This window comes from Centruroides sculpturatus, unplaced genomic scaffold (assembly GCF_000671375.1).
Source record: "Centruroides sculpturatus isolate CEXI.00-Female unplaced genomic scaffold, Cexi_2.0 scaffold1392, whole genome shotgun sequence".
NCBI lineage: Eukaryota > Metazoa > Arthropoda > Arachnida > Scorpiones > Buthidae > Centruroides > Centruroides sculpturatus.
In genome coordinates this window covers 72264-82460 of record NW_019385560.1, presented here as the reverse complement: position 1 = coordinate 82460, position 10197 = coordinate 72264, and the positions used below count along the sequence as shown (strand labels likewise).

Below are 10197 nucleotides of genomic sequence, written 5' to 3'. Positions count from 1 at the left end.
GTAATCAATTTGGTACTAGAGGTAAGCGTTAGGCGCCATCTCTTATTAATATTAATAATTATAAATAATTTTAATTAATTTAAATAATTTAGAACCGCTGGGAGAAAAAATCGGCCCGGAGCGGGACTCGAACCCACAACTCCTGCTTACCGTGCAGATGCGTTGCCAGTTACGCTATCCGGACCTCCAGTCTGATCTCCTCTTCCAGCGTATATAAGCTAACTACTTAACCATCGACGGTTATTACAACGCCGGCTGGGGACACATTCAGTGCCCACGTCCCCCTAGGCCGGTTCAGTGCCCTAGGCACTCAACCGGCCATCGCAAGCCCCGGCAAGGCGTAATATAAACAAATATTCTAAACCCGATATATAACATAACTAAACACCAATCGTATGCCGAAAATCTATCGGGCTAGTTTTCTCCCAGCGGTTCTAAATTATTTAAATTAATTTATTTATTTTTAATTATTAATATTAATAAGAGATGGCGCCTAACGCCTACCTTTAGAGCCAAATTGGTTACGTAATTCATTAAGTAATTAGCCTAAAACTAGCCCGATAGATTTTCAGCATACGATTGGTGTTTAGTTATGTTATATATCGGGGTTAGAATATTTGTTTATTTTCTGAATGTTGTTGAAACAAATTAATCATAATTATATGATTAATTTGTATATAGTTGTTAATAAATGATTTGTGTGAAAATGTTAATAAATGATTTGTGTGAAATTTAATTGTTTTATTCATTGGGTACATAATCATTTTTGTAAGTGATGCGACAGAGCATGATGTGGCACATGACATGCAGAATGATAGTCCATAAGTACCATTTAATCTAACTAGTTTTTTATTTTGATAGACTTATTCATTTTCAGTTTGTTTTTTTCACATTAGTTTTATGCAAAATAAAAATGCAGTTCTGTTAATTACACTATGTATAAATAATAAATGTCATCTTTATTACAGACTTGATATTTTTTACTATAATTTTATAATTTGAGTTATAAGCATAAATAAAATTTTATAAATTATAATTTGTAGGTTGGTATAGAGGATATTCAACAAGGAATAAATCTTTGAAAGTAAGTTATTTTAAATGTTTAAAATGTTTTGTAATTAATTATATGAATAATTGTAGCAATGCAAAGTATACAAATAAAATATATATATTTAATAAATAAAAGGGAATTTTTTTTGTTTGTTTTTGGTACAGTATCTGTGTAAGGTATTTGTAGACATTCTTATGTTTGGATTTGTGATGTCATTGAATTTCATCTTTTTCTTTCCGCTTTCATTTAGGAAATTTATTTTTGTTTTATTTATATACTTTCCTATAAACCTATTTCATCATGTTTTATAGAAAAATTTACAAAAGTCCACAACTTTTTTAAAATGACCTTAAAAGTTTATTTTAGCAAGCAAATCTGTTATTTAAAATAACTGTTCTAAAATGCAAACTTACAGATGATTTTGCCATTAAAACACAACATATTTAACTTCAGGTTCAGTTATTTCTGTTTTGAAAACACTAAATTGATGAATCAATTTAATTATTAAGAACATGTGATTGAAATAATGATATGCAATTGGTTAAAATTGACTAAGTACTGTCATTACCATTTAATTGGTTACTGTACACGCTTCTGAATATTAATGATTTACTTTATCACTTTTGTTATAAAACTTAATAATGCATGAATATTTTTAAAATATTTAAAAAATCTTATTAATATTTTTTATCCACTTATAATGTTTCTTTATAATTATTGCCTCTTGAAATGTACCACTTTAAATTTTTGTGCTACAAATTTCTCTACCTCAACCTGAGAGAGATTTTTTAACCTCTGCAAATATTTTTGTAAAATGTAAGTCTAAAAAAGGTATATAAATACAAAAAAAATGATTTCATTAAGAGAGGATAAAAAAAAAGACGACAAATTTCAATTAACTTGTGACACAAGTAATTATTCAATATATACAGTGTGTTAATAAAAGTCTCTCCCCAGCTAATTATCTCAAACTAATATGACAATCACTGTAGACCTAATGTATACTATATTGAATATGTGCTAAATGATAGTGAAATTTTTGCTTCCTCTATTCCTTCTATTGAGAGGACTGTTATAAGCTCACTCCCTAATGAAAATAAGGCAACATTATCAATTATAAAGTTGTAGCACAAATAGTGTACACTATTACTTTCTTTTGTTACAGTATATTTTAGTATTTTTTTTTGTAATAGTACTATTACTTTCTTTTCTATGGAATGTATTCAGAAAACACTTAACTATGCAACATCCTTTATTTGGTATTCTCTTACATTTGCCAAAAAGTATTTTGAGCACATTTTACTCCTTATCAGTTGACACTGTAAAATTACATATGAGATGTCAAAATATAAACCCATAATGACAAAATCATATAAAGAAGCAGTGACTTAAAACATTCATTTTATTATAACTATATTATTTAAAATCTTTACAATAAATTGTCACTGTCCAACTGACACTTAAAGTCTAACCTTTATTAGGTTATATACAGTATGTATAAACAAAACTGATTTTTGATTAAAGTCAGACAATTTGCCAAATTATCAGGTTATGATTAGGATAAGTTAATAATTAGATACAAAGTAATTTGTCTAGAAGTAGACAGTTAAGCCAACATCTTGTGATAATATTAATAATTATAATGCACTCTGTGAAGATTGGTTTGAACTGTTGCTGATGTGTTGAGATGATTGATAGAAGAGGAAAACAAAGACAAAATTTTTTTGTCTATTTGTGATATTTTTATATTTTTTAAAATGTAAATACCATCAACCAAGTTTTAATTTTTACTTGTATATATTGTAAATATTGTGATATTGGCAAAATTGCCAGAGGATGCTTTTTCCATTTGCATTTTTTTGCAGAAGTGGAGCCTTCAATAAAAGGTTCCTCTAATAAACTTATATATGAGAACTGTTTTGGACTGTTGCTAGTGTGTTGAAATAATAGAAAGAGGAAAATGAAGACAACATTTTTTTTGTATATTTATGATATTTTTATAATTTTTAAAAATTTGCTAACCCAATTGTCATATCACTGCTAATCTAAACTTAACTTACATCCATTTAACCATTCCCACATTGCACATGTGTTATGCAGTGATATACTACTACTCCCTTGTGTGTTGTGCAAATTTACAGCAAGTCGTTTTTGATAGCCTGTTCCAGGATCCCACTTGATATTTTGGAATTCACTAAAAGGTAATAATACATATTTTTTCATGTGCTAAAACTTTGTAATTGACATTGTTGTCCTATTTTCATCAGGGACTGAGCTTACAACAGCTTTTGCTAATAGAAGGACTGAAGGAGGCAGAAATTTTCACCATCATTTAGAACAGGGGTGGCCAACCTTTTCAGAAATAATATTTCCTGCCGGGCCATGCACCTATTTTTTTTGTTAATTAAAGTAAACAAGCAAGCATGCTACAGCTTCAACCACATCGTCACTTCCCAGTAGGTGAGATCGTGGTCAAACACTTGCCTGAAACAAAAAAACACAAAAAATAGGTATATTTATTTTTTTGAAGAAATTAAAACATAACCGAGAATCAAACATATTAGACAATTTAAAAATATTTAAAAGCGAGACATCTGACTTTGTTTTACAGAACTAAGTGCATCAAAATTGATCTTGACTGATGTCACTACACGCAAACAGTTTTCCAAATGAACATCAGTAATTAGTGTTCTCACTTGTGATTTGATGTACTTTGTGCAACTAAAAAGCTGTTCACACGCATAAGTGTTTCCAAATAACGAAACCATCGACAAAGCATGTTTGTAAAATGCAGGATATTTATCCTTGTCCAAATACGTTTCATAGAACTCTTCCAAACCAACTTGATGGAATTTCTCCTTTAACTGTGTATCACAGCATATTTCACAATGTTCCATTTGTAATCTTCCTGGTAATAAATTCACATCTACTGCGAATGGCGTTGCAGATGCACGAAAAAATACATGATGTTTTTCAAAATCCTGAAATTGGTTTTTAAATTTGAGATTTAAGTGAGATATCAAAGAAGCGTATTTATCTGTTACCATTACCTCCTGTGTGACATCTGGTTGCAATGACAATGTAGGAAAGTGAGTAATGTTTTTTGTCCTCAACTGTTGTTCCCAAAGACCAAGATTCATTTGAAATGAAGAAATATGATTATACATCTTATTAATTAATTGATCTTTCCCTTGTAGACGAGTATTAACATCATTTAGATGGCTAGTTATATCGACCAGAAATGCAAAGTCACAAACCCACTCTTTGTCTTCAAACTTTGGGATACTTTTTGACTTGTTTGCAAAAATTTATTGTATTTCTTGTTGCAAATCAAACTCTTTTAAACATTTTGGCATGGGTCAGCCATCTTACTTCTGCATAAAATGTAATATCATTATAATCTGAGTCCAATGACTTTAGAAATTCTTGGAACTGATGGTGATTCAACCCGTTTGACTTGATAAAGTTCACTATTTTGACAACCACTTTCATGACATGGTCCATTTTAAGGGACTTTGAACATAAATTCTCTTCATGAATAATGCAACGAAAATTTAGCATTGAAGTATTCCTGACTTTGGAAGCCTCATTTTCAATCAATTTTTACTAAACCTTTGTGTTTCCCAACCATTGCTGGAGCACCATACATTGTTAAGCCCGATAAGTTGTTAAGTTGTAACGAAAAGCGATTCAATGTCAATGTAACTGCCTCTAACAAATCTTGTGACTTAGTAGTGTCCTGAAGTGGATACAGTGCTGCTAATTCTTTTGTCTTTTGAAAATGGATATCAACACCCCTGATAAAAATTGCCAATTGGGCACTATCTGCTATATCTGTGCAGATATAGCAGAGCTATATCTGCACAGTGCTAGAGCATAAAATATAAACTCAGATACTCGACTTTTCAAATTATCTTCAATATGCTTTCCAATGTCATCCACACGCCTAGTCTGATGAGACAGACTTATTTTTGAGAAATCTTTCTTCTTTTCTGGACACAGAATTTCTGTGACGCTCTCCAAACATTCCTTAACCATTTCACCAACTGAATATGGCTTCGATTTTTTTGTTAGTATGATGGCTACTGCATAACTAGCTTTTACGTAGCATGTTGGCTCTGAACCTGCTCTAGTAAATATCTTTTGTTGTACAGAAATTTTTTTTTTTTAAATCATTTACTTGGTCTTGTTGAAATTGCCCTTTGTACTTATCAAACTTATTTGCATGTTTAGTCTTGTAGTGCCATTTGATGTTATACTCTTTCAAAACAAAAACAGATTTGTTGCATATCAATCATATGGGATTTGTTTTAGTTTCCACGAAAAAATATCAATAGTTTATAGTCCACCTACCTTGAAAACCTCTTAATTCTTCTGTGATTTTTCTCTTCTTTGGTCCAATGTCTTTACTAGTTGACACCATGTTAGGTCTTTGTTTTGAACTGCAAACATTTTTATCTGTTGTGTGTCGCCTCGAATTGAATTTTTGTCGATGCCTAAAGGAAATTTCTCGTTTTTAAATTTAAATTACATAAATAAAACGTTTCAGGGTTTACTTACTTATAGAATCAATATTGTAGACAGGCTACTTGGTTAAAGTAGTTTGAACTGTTATTATAAATATGTTAAATATGTATTTTAACATAGATTGCAAAATTTCTCTAGATGCAGAGGTGATAATAAAACGAAACTACAGAATAACACGGAACTTTGTCAAGCTAGACTGAAAGTAGTTATGAGTATGAGCCCGATAGTGTGACTGTCAGGTCGGTATCTCTTCGATACCACGTCAGGATGTATCCTTAGGTCGATACAGAGACCACAAGTTTGCATGAGCAGTTACGTATGAGTGTTGGACCCAGAATGGAGTGAACGGAGAGAAAAACAAAAGAAGCTGCACTCAAAGATGCTTTAAACATAAAACACTGTTTATTTATACATCAGAATTTAAGGTTACAAAGTTAGTATTGGCTAAATATAAGTTACGTGAATCACGTTCAGCATTGATCTTTTCGCAATTCCGTTTTCTAGTTACAATCGAGTTTGCGATTAGTTTACGCGGGGAGAGAGAGCATACAATAGTGCACAGGCAGGATAAATACCTATATTATACTGTTGATTGAGTAACAGCAATAAAGTCCCACAGTTCTCTTCGAACTTAAGTAGGTGAATTGTTGATGTCTTCGAGTTCAGTAGGGGAGCAGGTGTTGGTTGACGAACAGGAACAGTCTCTCAAAGAAAATCTCGGCGTGGCGCACACACACTCAAATAATAACTTCTACACCCTTACTCATCGTGCCTGTCCTTTTTATATGAAGTCCTCTTTTCGGGTCTTTCCCCGATTTTGTTAGGGATGACGATCTCCTTGGACCAATGAGGTGACGGGTGACACAGAGATGTACTCATCTCAACAAGGAACCCAACTCATGGGAATCAAGGTTTAACCAGATTTTATTGATTTTATTTTTCCCTTTTCTCTTTTAATTTTTTAATAACTCGTTCTGTCTTTATAAAGTTGCATTTAAAGTTTAATTAAAATTTATAAAAGATTAAAGTTTATAACACATAATTTCTGACCCTCACAATAGCATTGTGAGTTTCCCGAAAATGCTGAAGACCACAGAACATATATAGCTGAAGTTGAAGTCTCATATTAAATTTTATCAACACTTAACATCGGACAAAAAACTAAGTAACCTTGAGTGTCAAATAGCGGGATATTTGAAATAGCTAAAATCTATGAATTTTTCCAAAAATGAGAGCTATTTCAAATTTCTCTTAGCTATAATTTAAAAATACATGATACGGGCCTCTTGTTGGCCACCCCTGATTTAGAGCATGTTCAATATAGTATACATTGGCAAAAAGTCTACAGTGATTATTGTATTATTTTTTGAAATAATTGGTCCATAGAAAATATTCTATATATTGGGAAGTTCATCAAAGTTAATTAATGGTGGTGGTCTCAGTCAATGACATCAGGCAGTGTTAATGAATTCTTCAGTCAACACACTCATAGGAGTCAACAGATATGTCTTTTTTTAGGACACTTGTTGACACGTTGACCCATTGAAATGCTCTGCATGTGAAACAGACTTAATGTTATAAGTGTATTTCAAACATTTTATGAACTTCCCTATATCTAAAAAACTGGGTTTGTATAAATAAACCACTCACAAAACCAACACCAGCATATGAAAAGAAAATGAAAAATTTACTAACATTTTCATCTATGTGAAATGGCCATTTTACTAGCTGTTTGTTTGATATCGTTTGTACCTGAGGATGTCTGTTTCACATAAACAAAAACATTAGTAAATTTTTCATTTTCTTTTCATATGCTGGTGTTGGTTTTGTGAGTGGTGTATTTATGAACTTCCATTTCTGTTATAAACTGAAACAAAATTTCAATGCTGCAAACTAAGCAAAGTCAATCTTCAATTTGTCGTAGGTGGGCAGCAGACATTTGGACATTTGCTCTTCTGCCCATCTAAAATGTGGCTAAATGAAATATATTTTCATACAATTGTTTGAACAGATGCATTTAATTGTGTTCCTTGCACTAATATAGATATGGATTTATTAGTGCTACACTTTGAACAGGTGGAAAAAAATCAAAAGTCAAAACATCCTAGTTTGTTTTGACTTGTTTTCATGACTTGTTTTCATGAGCTATTTTCAAAACTGGTCTTTTTACATTTTATTTAGTACAAAAAATAGTTTTTTGTTAAGTTTTTGTGATATTTGATTTTATAATAACATCAAACTATTTAAATCATATAAAGTCATATACACACTTTTATGTTTAATGGAAAAGATGATGACAAATGAGTTTAAATTTATGTCAAGTTAATTTTTTTGATAATTGTATTTGAGAGTGATTAAATATCTAATGCAAGAGTTGCACTATTATTGAAAAATGGTATTTTTGAAAATGAGAATTATATTTATCATGTAAGAATATTTTATTTAAATAATCATTTTAAGAGAATTAACTGAATATTGATGTTTTCCTATACTTCTTGAAATTTAAAATATACTTAATTTTTAGTATGTAATAAATTACAATTTTGTATTAAATTTTTTACTTTGTTTTTAAGGGAATTTTTCCAGCTTCATATATTTACCTTAAAGCATTTTGCATTGATAATGAAAGGTATGACAGTTTCATTAAATGTGCTTTTATTTTTTAATGTTAACATTTTACTCTAGAAATCTTATGCTATTGTGCTATTTATAAAATCTTTGAATAATAATTTATTGTTTTCTTTTTATTTTAATTTTAATATTTTAGAGTGGGTGCACAACATGTGGCCCACTGCCTAATTTTGGTAAAAATAGTTTTGTTAATAGACCTACCCAAATATTCACATATGTATTAACATTATTTATTACTGACTCTTGTAATATATTTGAGTATTACAGAGTTGTTATACTCAAATACTCATATATTTGAATATTTATATATATATAGGTAGCTCTCGGTTTATGCTGGCTCAATTTACGCTGATTCACAGTAATGCTGCTCTGCAATTTGTCGTTTCACGGTGTAATTCTCCAATTTTTCCTATGCTAGACTGATTTTCATTTCAGTGTTGCTGTATTTACTGAGCCGTGACATTGTATATTCATTAAAACAAAGATTTTTATTGAATATATTTATTTTTTCTGTTTAATATTATTGGGTATATATACATTTGCATTAAATTAATATTAAAATACTAAACGTTTAGGTACCCACGAGTCAAATTACTAAACTTAATAGTCCAATAAATGGCATCCGAATCCATAGTACCAATGAATGTATCCCATATCAATTTGTTCAGGAAAACACCTTACGATGCAGTAGCACTTCTGGCGATCACAAACTATCGTTAGTGAGACAAATCTACTTATTGTTGGCCAGACGATACTTTTTTATTAGCCAGACAATATCTACTTCTTGTCAGTCAGACGATATCTCTCTCCTTAGCCACCCTCAATTTTCCTGCTCAAACTGACCTTATATATGTGCTATGGTGACCAGTGGTCGACCAATCAGTGTCTCTGCTCATCTGTAGCTCTACGTCGGGTTAACGTATCCTTTCAACTACGGGAAGTTTGACAAATGAACTTTGTGAGTTAGACAATGATTGGGAGCGAAGTGCAAATGTAAAAAGGAGCATAATATTCGACCATATTCCGAAATTCTTAATGAAAGAAAACAAAAATGTAAACAATTAAAGATGGATACTTTTTCCCGAAAAATGTAAGAAATCTGAAGCTAAAATTTTTAATATAAACATTTCACTTTATTTTATGATAAAATATATTTTAAAAAGTTAAGTTTATATGTATATTGTATTAATAGACAAAATTATTTGCTTATCTTTCACTTATGTAGAACCTAACCCTATACCTCACTGTAAATATGGGTTCATTTTATACTGATTCGATTTGCACTGGCTTTTGTAGGAATGGAACTGTGGCATAAACCGAGGGCTACCTGTATACTATATATCAATATTCACATATTTTGTTCATTGCTTTATTGTTTGATACTTAAAGAGGTCTGTAACTGATTGTAATTAATTGTGTGTAGAACTCTATGGTTGACTTGGTTATGGAAAACATGAAAAAGATAGAAGTTATTGTACTGCACTTGTGACATAATGCCAGTTTCTTAATTATGATGTGTTCATCATTATTTCGGTCTTTTAATATAACTTTTATGTACAGTAGAGCATCGATTATCCGACTCAATTGGGGACTCAGGTTGGTCAGATAACTGAAAAAATTGGATAACCGAAAAGAATTAAAAAAATACATTATTAGTATAGTATATTAGTATATCCCATGTAATTAGTATATTAGTATATCGCTATTAACCAACTTCACGTTGAATTTTCATCTATGTTAAGCCTAACAATTTTTTTTAAAAATAATAATCGTCGCTATTGTATCGTTAAAAATTATTTTTAAATTATTTTATTGCTCACAAAACAAACAATCACTCATAATTAGAAAATTAAGCCTCGTTTAAATACTGGCCAGCTAAAATATGCAAAAATTTAACAAAAATAATATTAAAGTAGCCAAGACATAGCCAAATATTGTAGCGCCACATCACTAGCGGACATTTGAAATTTGCCGACTAGAACGGTCGG

The 10197-nt window shown here is 30.7% G+C and overlaps 1 pseudogene; it reads right to left on the bottom strand.

Moving 5' to 3' along the window:
- Positions 1 to 3231: 3231 nt before the first annotated feature.
- Positions 3232 to 4702, bottom strand: LOC111640141 (annotated as a pseudogene).
- Between the last annotated feature and the right edge of the window lie 5495 nt (positions 4703 to 10197).